Source organism: Ipomoea nil, unplaced genomic scaffold (assembly GCF_001879475.1).
Source record: "Ipomoea nil cultivar Tokyo-kokei standard unplaced genomic scaffold, Asagao_1.1 scaffold1936, whole genome shotgun sequence".
Taxonomy (NCBI): Eukaryota; Viridiplantae; Streptophyta; class Magnoliopsida; order Solanales; family Convolvulaceae; genus Ipomoea; species Ipomoea nil.
Genome location: NW_017618364.1, coordinates 2545084 through 2555205, shown reverse-complemented (window position 1 = coordinate 2555205; position 10122 = coordinate 2545084).

The window sequence follows — 10122 nt, the reverse complement described above, 5'->3', positions numbered from 1 at the left end:
ACTTGAAATTGAGTATACTATCTATCTAGATTTTGAAGCAGAATGCCTTTGAGCTATAACTAAAGATTTAAAGAGCTACAAATTAAAAGGCCGTGTAGCAGACTAGCAAAGGATGAAGAAGAAGGCAGCTTGCCTAGAGCTTTGAAAATGCAATAATCAAATACATGTTGTCCCATGGAGCCATTGACTTCAATTACAATTCTTTTTTTTTTTTTTTTTTGAAACTTATAAATCGGGAAATTCTATTCACACCACATATTTTACTATTTGCACCACCTATATAATAGGTCAAATAACTTTATCTGCTATTTGACCACCATTAATAAATGTGGTCAAAAAGTAATATTTATTATTTTTAAAAAAAATCAACATTAAAATTAAAAAAAAAAAAAAAAAAAAAAAAAAAAAAAAAAAAGAAAAAGAAAAAGGAGATCTGTCACCTTCTCCGGTGAGAAGGCAGCCCAGTAGGTTGCCTTCTCCGAATAGCCTAATGAGTGGTCAAAATGCTATTTGCACTACCTTAATTAAATCACATTTATTAGAATTTAATAATAATTAATTAATTCAAAATTAAAAAAAAAAAAAAAATCTCGCCTTCTCCGGTGAGAAGGCAACCTACTGGGCTGCCTTCTCACCGGAGAAGCCTACATGGGTCGCCTTCTCCGGTGAGAAGGCGACCCATGGGTTGCCTTCTCACCGGAGAAGGCGATGGTTTCCTTTTTTTTTTTCAAACAACCCACTGAGTTGCCTTCTTCGGCAACCCACTGGTGCCTTCTCACCGGAGAAGGTGACGGGAAGTAAGCTTTTTTTTTTTTTTTAAACAACCCACTGGGTTGCCTTCTCCGGTGAGAAGGCAGGGATTGCCTTCTCACCGGAGAAGGTGACGTAAGCTTTTTTTTTTTTTTAATTTTAATATTTTTAATTTAAAAAAATGAAAAACAAATAATAATCTTTAACCATATTTAATGCTGGTGGTGTAAATAACAAATTTGCATTTACACCTCCTATAAAGCTATTTTACCTATTAAATAGGTGGTGCAAATAGCAAAATAGATGGTGATGTAAATAGAATTTTCCAATGAGTATTGAGTATTGACTTGGTTTTTTTCATAATAATATTTTTTTTTAGAAACTTTTTATACCATCAACGCCAATAAATGCTTGTAATTTTATTGGAGATTTATATAGAGAATGATGATGATTGATTTTATGTACTTGAATGTGGAAATTAGATATTTAAATTGTATTTTAGTGTTATGAAGTTGCACCAGTGGGGCAAGAAGTCAAGAACTAAAAAATTCATTGGTGAAAAAAAAAAAAGAGTAAATTTTTTTTTTTTTTTTTAATGTTGGTCCCTTGACTTGGTCTTTCTTAACTCATCATCTACCCAATTATTCTAGGATCCACGTAAGATTGCTAAGGACGCATAATTTTTTTCTTTTTTTTTTTTTATTTATTAGGAAGGGGGAGACCCAAAGAATATGAGACAACATCAAAGAGTACTGTACATAAATCTCCACGAAGGGAAGCCAGCTATATCATCTTCTAAAAAGCTTAATATGTCATCTGGAGGTGAGTTCAGAATGTGCACTCCAGGGGGGAAATTTCTAGAGTAGAATGCGATGCGATGTGCTGTGATATTCTGCTCTCTTGCTACTTGTACTGCTTGCCAAGTTTCAATGTGACGGAGCTCTTTTTTACAGGCTTCGAGGATGTTGTGCGCTGGGATACGAGGGGGGCTGCTCCCTTTTATGTAGCTGATAACGTTCGAGGAATCACTTTCTATGATCAAATTGTTGTGTTTCTTGGCTACAGCTAATTGGATTCCTTTTAGCATGGCCCATGCTTCGGCTTCAAGGGGTGTACAATTACCTATATTATATGCAAAACCACTGCACCACTTGCCTGAGCTATCCCTGATTAGGCCACCCCACAGCTAGCTTTGCATGAGTTGTCCAGAACTGATCCATCCACATTTAGTTTGAAGTGGTTATCCTGTGGTTTCTCCCAATTTAGTTGTTTCCACGATGCTGCTGTTTGTGATGTTAAACTTCCTGAGAATTTGGTGAACGCCTTGTCTGTTTCCGTGGTCTGAGCTGTGATCCATGAGATTTTGAGGCCAAGTGGTTTGACTATATTGTTGAATACTGCTTCGTTTCGCCACTTCCAAATCCACCATATGGTTATAGAAAATAGCGAGTTCACATTGAGGGGTTCTCTTCCATTCGCTTTGCCTGTTATACCTGTTTCCAGCCATATGGAGAAAGGTAGCATTCTCATTTTAATGAATGATTCGGGGAAGATTGCTTTCCAAATAGATTCTGCCTCCGGGCAGGAACGAAGGACGTGGTCTACATCTTCTACTGAATCACTGCAGCTCCGGCACTTGTTGTTGTCGGTGAGACCCCTTTTTTCCCTAAAGCTGTTAGCCATGATTCTTTCATGAGCTGCTAACCATATAAAGGAGCGGATGCGATTTGGAACCTTTAGTTTCCATATATTGCTCCACATGGATGCTTCGGCTGTGTTTGAGTCACCGTTTGCTATATCATAAGCTGAGGACACTGAGAATTCACCAGATGCTTCTTTGGCCCAGGCTATGGTGTCTTTCGCTTCCGGGTCGTCAATTAATATGAATGCTGCTAACTTGTTTATGATTTCTTCGGGTAGGAGATGGTTCAGACTGCTCCATAGCCAGCCGGAGTTTGTTTCCCAATAGCTTGCTACTGTTCTTTCTAAATCCCTTTCTGTTAGATCTTCTATGGTTAACTCTTTCAATGGTGTGTCACTGATCCATTTATCCTGCCAAAATAAGGTTCCCACTCCATTTCTCACATTCTTTTTAATGCCTGCTTGTAAGATGGGTGTAGCTTTGATAATTCCTCTCCATGCATTAGAGCTGTTGGCTTTGAGATGCCAAGAGGAGCAGTCCAGGGTTGTTACTGAATACTTGGCTCTGAAAATCCTAATCCATAGTTCGTTGTCGTCCTGTAAAATCTTCCAGCCTAACTTCGCTAAGAAAGCTAGGTTCATAGGTTCCAATTTGCGTATGCCTAGGCCGCCGAGGGATTTGGATTTTGTGACTGTATCCCATTTGATGCACCTTCTTTCGCCCTCTTTATTTCCCCATAGGAAGTTTCTGGTTAGCTTCTCCATGCTGCCGATAAGACCTGCTGGGAGCAGTGTGGACTGCATTGCATAAAATGGTATGGATGAGAGCACTGACTGCGCGAGGACTTGTCGACCCGCAAAGGACAAAGTTTTTGATTTCCATCCGGTTAGCCTTGATTGCATCTTTTCGATTAAACTTGCGAAAGTTTCGCTCTTTAGTCTCCCGTGTAGAGATGGGAGGCCAAGATATTTGCCGAGATCGGTCACCTTGGGAACATTCACAGCTTGGGTAATTGCATATTGTATATCTAGCGGTGTATTGCCTGAGAAGAACACACTGGATTTCTGAAGGTTCATCTTCTGTCCAGAAATTGCACAAAAGTGATCCAAACATTTCTTCATCTCCGTTGCTTGTGCTGTTGAAGCTTCTCCGAACAATACTAGATCATCTGCAAAAAAGAGGTGAGAAATAAGTGGGGCGTTTCTTACAATTTTAATGCCTTTCCATTTGCCGGTCCTGACCGAGTCCTCTATGATGTGGCTTAGTCTTTCCATGCATAAGACGAAGAGGATGGAAGATAGTGGGTCCCCTTGTTTAACTCCTTTCTCGGGTTTGAACCATTCTGTTTGTTGGTTATTCCACAAGACTGATAGCTTCGAAGTTGATATGCATTCCCAAATACTCCTCCTCCAGGCTTGATTGAAACCGATGTCCTTAAGAGTATCGTCTATGAACCTCCAAGAGATCCTGTCGTAAGCTTTTTCTAAATCGATTTTCATAATAAACCAACCTGATCTTCATTTCTTATTCCTCATCGAATGCAATACTTCTTGGTAAACTAGGATATTTCCTGCTATAGACCTCCCTGGGACGAAGCTTGTTTGATGCTGCCCAATTAGTTTAATCAAAATGCTTCGAAGCCTAGCTACGAGACATTTGGTGATCAACTTGTAGTGAACATTGCAGAGGCCAATAGGCCTAAATTGTTTTATGCTTTCTGGATTTGGGACTTTCGGGATTAGTGAGATGAGCGTGTCATTGGTCCCGGGCGGTAAACTGCCATTCTCAAAGAAGTTTTGAACTAACTTCACCCGGCTTTCTTTTACAATAGTCCATGCCTTTTGATAGAAACTAGCTGAGAAACCGTCGGGGTCCTGGGGTTTTACAAGGTTCCATGTCAAAGAGTGCTTCTCTTATTTCTTCAATCCCGAACTGAGCATTGATATTCTGCCACTCTGTTTCAGTTACCTTTGGGAAGTGACCATACAGTGGAGCATGATGACTATGATTAAGCTCTTCGGTGTAGAGGTTCACATAGTAGTTTCTAACATGGCAAACGACTTCTTTTTCGTTCGTTATCCACAGTCCCTGACTATCCTTCAAAGCTGCAATCCTCGTGTTTTTCTTTTTGATTGCGGTAGAGGCATGGTAAAAGCGGGTATTGCGATCTCCCGAAGTAATCCAACTCTCCCTAGATCGTTGGAACCAGACTAATTCATCCTGGTACAGGGTCTTCTCCAGCTCCCACCTTAGTTTCCTTTCGAGTCTTAGAAAATCAGCGCGAGCATTGAAACATAAGCGTTTCTGGATTCCTCCCAACCTAGTCAACAAGTGCTTTTTCCTTTGAAATATGTTGCCGAAGGTTCTTTTGTTCCAGATCGTGAGTGCTGTGGCCAGTTCCTGATTATTGGATGCCACGTCGCGGTCCTCTTTCCAGAATTGTTGTACAATGGATAAAAAGGAAGGGTGAGAAGTCCAGGCTAAATTGAATTTAAAGTGGAACAGTCTTACCTCTTGGGCTTGGTTGTGGAGGCGAATGAGTAGAGGTGAGTGATCAAAATTTATCATGGGTAAGTGTTCTACGGTGGTATTGGGGAAGCTGAATTTCCAATTCAAGTTACCTAAAGCACGATCAAGACGGGCACCTTTGAATGATGATGTGTTTAGGCCTCTCGTCCAGGTATAAATGCTGCCAGAGTAGCCAAGATCGACAAGTCCCTCGCTTGATATCCAGTTGTTAAAATCCACACATCTTGATAAAGCAAAATTACCTGCATTACTAACCTCCTGTTGGCAGGTTACTGAGTTGAAATCACCTGCAATTAGCCAGGGGGTTTGGGGGCTAAAAGAATTATGGGTTAGTTCAGCAAATAGTCTTCTACGCAGATAGTGGCTAGGGCTGCCATAGACTACCGTTAGGAGCCACATCTCTGACTGAGTGTCGTTCACCTGCATTGAGATGTACTGGGGGTGTGTACGAACAATATTAATATGCAGAGGGCTTTTCCAAAACACCCAAATTCCACCTGAGAAGCCTACCGCTTCTACTCTAATCCAATCGTCAAAGCCGAGTTTAGGGCTGATTGTGGTGGCATGGGTTCCTGAAACTTTCGGTTCTAACAAACAAACAATAGGAGGTTTATAAAAACAGCAAAATTGAAGAAGGGTACGCCTAAATGATTTAGAGGCCGCGCCATGACAATTCCAAATTAAGCAACTCATTAAAAAAGGATAAAAATAGGGGGGTGAGGCGCTTAATCGCGCATTTGGTCATTCTCGGCAAGCCCATTGGGGGCTGCAGGGCACTCAGTAGCCATCATAGGCTTGTCAGGTGGTTCAGCATTGTTTCCCAAAGCTGGTTGGGAATCAGGTGGTTTATCCTTAAATACATTACCAGTTTCCATCATAGATGGAGCTTCAGGATTGTCGGTATGGTAAACTATTGACACAACGATGTTCCTTCCGAAGTTAGAACCTCTTACAACTGTGTGTTCATCTTCAGCAGCTGCGCGGTTGGGAGTGCCACCCCTTCCCCCTGACTTCTAGCTCCACCTCTATGACCTCCTCGTGGTATTGCTGATGGGGAATTGTGGAGGAAAACCTGTTCTCTAGGGGGAAAAACTGCGGTATAATTTGGGTATCTGTTTGATCCCTTTTGTGTTTGTAATGGATCCGAAGTGCCGTGAGTTGATTGCCTCCGACCGCTGCGGTAATTAGTTCTAATTCTTGCTAAATTTGCTGGTGTTTGATGCTGGTCCGCAACCCCGTCCTGTTCATTATTGGCTTGCTCGTCTTCACCCAGGTTCTGTAAGGTGGCAAAGCGAGATTGGTCCTCTAATCCTTCGTTCGGTTGGTTGACAGAAATGGCAGCTTGGTGTCTATCACCTACTGGATGTGTGGCATTTTGTGGATTGTTTCTGGAGCGACCCCTGCGTTCCTTGCGAGTGACTAACATCCAAGAACCGAACTTCTCGGTGGACTTGCTTACTGGTTTGGCAACCTCCGCAGGGGCTCCGTTTTGCCCGGAAGTGCTGCCACCTTCGGATGCTTGCTCCCCACAGAATTCCTGCCGGTGACCATACAACCCACATTTGAAGCAGATTTGATGTATTCCCTCATATTTTATGGGCCATTCTTCAAAATGTAAAACAAACTTGGACAGGAGGGGTTTTGAAATGTCAATTTCTACGCATACTCTCGCATATTTTCCTTTTGATGCCAGGCTGGTAGTGACTGGACGACCTATTGTTTTTCCGATCTTCCTAAGAAACTCATCTTTGAAGTATTCTATTGGTAAATCCGGGAATCGTATCCACACGAGGAGTTTCTTGGTGACGCACCGCGACGGGATGAAATTAGGCTCCCATTCTTGAACCACCAGATAGTGATCCAAAATTACCCATGGACCTTCATACTTAGCTATTTCGTAATCCCTTAGGGATTCGAATTTCGCTATGTAAAAATCATGCGACAGAGCAATTAGGTCGAAAGTAGATTCCGGCTTCCACATACGCTGTAACCTTTGCAGTAGATAAGAGTACCCTACCGTTCTTCCAAGAACTTTGATGATGAGTGAGCGGCGCCAAGGGCGTCTTAATCTCTCTTTTTCCTCCTTTGTTACTTTAATCACCGGAAAGATGGATGTTCCGTCGGCTTCCATGGAGTCGTCATCGGAAACGGCTTCTTTATCAGGGAGACTTGCAGAATTTCTTCTTGCCCAAGCTTGACTTGGAGTTGCATCAGGAGTTCTCCATTGAGAGGAATCTGGGGTAGAGACGCCTACTGCGTTTGGGGTTTCTTGCACGAATTCATCTGTTGGCGGTGGCATGGATATTCCGGTCGAATCACGGTTTCGTTTGGTCTTCTTGGTGCTTCTTTCGAGAAGATCCTGGTCCTCCATCGGTCGCCAGGGAAGAAGAGACAGAGAGCGAATCCATCGGGCTCGGGTTCGTTCTCTCGGTGTCAGAATTTTTTTTCTTTTCTTTTCTTTTAAAATTCCAACTACACCTTTTTTTATTCCCTCTATTTAGGTTGCGAATCTTAAAATATCTTGTGCAATCTTACAAAGGACGGGTGGTGGGTATTTTTTTTTTCTCAAAGTAACTTTTAATAATAATAATAATAATAATAAGGTCAACCAAACTTATGCAATTGAAAATATACAACTTTTATTTTAAAATCTACTTTTTTTTGGTACATTTAAAGCCCTCAAAGGAGGACATTATCTCACTCTTAAATTATGCGTACTCTGAGCGTCCGCTTTGAGTATGTTATGACTTTTGACTTTTTCTTAGATCTGTGAATAATAAAGTCAATGTGGAGCAGCAATATGAACAGGACAACAGCAGCAATTTGAACAAGAAATTTGCAGCAGAAATTGCAATAGTGCAGCAGAATTTTTTACCTGGGGGTGTTTAGAATACGACTTATCAGCCAATTATATCTTTTTAAAGTCAAGGTAGGAATGTTTCTGTCAAAGATGGCCAAACTCAAAAGGAAATTTCTTAGTTAATAGATTAGTGGGGGTGATGCCGGTTCCAAAACTATTCATAATTATGAATATATAGTTCAAAAATTATGAACATATAGCTCTATATTTATGAATATAGAGTTGTGAACATAATTATGAATATATAGTTCTGTAATTATGAATATAGAGATTCAATAATTGTGAATATGAAATTCAAAAATTATGAATATATAGCTTTATAATTATAAACATATAGTTCAGTAATTATGAACATAGAGTTCTGTAATTGAGAATATAGAGTTCAATAATTATGAATATAAAGTTCAAAAATCATGAATATATAGCTTTTATAATTAAGAACATATAATACAATAATTATGAACATAGAATCGTGTGAATAATTATGAACATAGAATCATGTCCACCTTGCAAGGTGGACACGGTTCCACGGCATAACGAGTGGTGCCCAAGTTGTCTAGTGTACTAAAAGTAATTAAAGATTTAAAAAGTAAGTTAAAGGTGATGGATGATTTAAACTTTTCAAATTTCATATACGAAAATTCCTACCTAGGAATATGATGGCAAAACACCAATGAATTTTTTTTAGATAATGACCTCTACGTTAAATTATTACTCCATACGTACTTATAACCTATTAGGGCTGAGTGGAAAGGACTCATCCAGCCTTAACCAAAAGTAAAGGGTTCGATCCTTACATAAAAGAGAAAAATAGGGGATTAGTCATTGTGTCCGACGATGAAAATTCTGGGTATATCAAAAAAAAAAAAACAAAACAAAAATCTAACCTATTAGGGCTAGGGATGGTTAGATACTCACTATTTCAAATGTACACCTCAAAATTTTATTATAATTGCATTGTGTGAACTTGGGGTGTATACAAATCAAATAATTTTAATTCGATTCGTGATTCGAATTCGAATATGTTGATTCGAATCCGAATACCTATTTTGATTCGAAATTTATTCGAATCCGAATACGAATCGGAATATATATATATATATATATATATATATATATATATATATATATATATAAATATAATATTATAGTATATTATATTTTTGTATTAAAAAACTAAAAATGAACCCTAACAGGGCGTTTGGTTGAAGGGAACGCCAGAGAAGCTCCAACGCCAACATTCTAGATCTGTGACGGTTCCGGCAGTAATGGACGGCAAGGGCACGACGACGACCGATAACAATGGTAACAATAGTACAACACTCTACATTATTATTTGTAAAAATATAAATCTAATTTGTTATTTCTCTATTACGGAATTACAGTATGTTTTGTTATATATATATATATATATATATATATATATATATATATATATATATATGATAGTAATTAGTAATTGTTACAGTATGTTTTGTTATTATTTAACTAATTACTAGTTGTGATTATGTGAATTGAATTTGAAAATTTTTTATTTTATATTATTATAGTACTCAAAAAGAAATTATTGAATTTGTGGGCAGTAGATTCTTCCTTGGTTATTCAATCTTCAAATTCAAATGAGCAAAAACAAGGAGATTATGTTAGAGAATATGATGAAATAAATTATGTTGATTTTAATGAAGTTAATGATGGAGGCCTTGAAGGGGATAATGTATATGACTTGGATGCTAATGTGGAGGTTAATGATAATGGTATACATGACTTTGATGATTGACTTTTTGTTGTTATTTTAATGTGATTCTTGATTAGTGTATTAATATAATATTTTACGCTATTTAAATATAAATTTTTATTACATTTTTTCTTAATTTATTGGAAAATTTTGTAAAAAATTAAGTTAGCCATTTCGAATTCGAATTCGAATATTCGAGTCGAATCGAATATATTCGAATAAACTGGTCGAATTGAATACGAATCAAATTTGAGATTCGAATATTAAACAAATACGAATACGAATATTCGAATATATAGTCAAATTCGAATCGAATAATGAGATATTTGACTCGATTCGATTCGTATACACCCCTAGTGTGAACCCGTCAATCCCAAAACGCAATTAAGCACCTAAATTAAGAAAAACTTAAATTAGACGTGTTAACTCCACATTTTAATGCAATAAAATTAATTAACAGGTTACCTTAGATAATTGATAAAAATTTATATTTTGTAATTTAAAAATTAATTAAACTTTAGAAAATCTATTTTTTAATTTAAATAATTTAATTAAAATATTAAAAAAAAAATCCTCGGTCTAACTGAAGCTCATTGTCCAGATCAA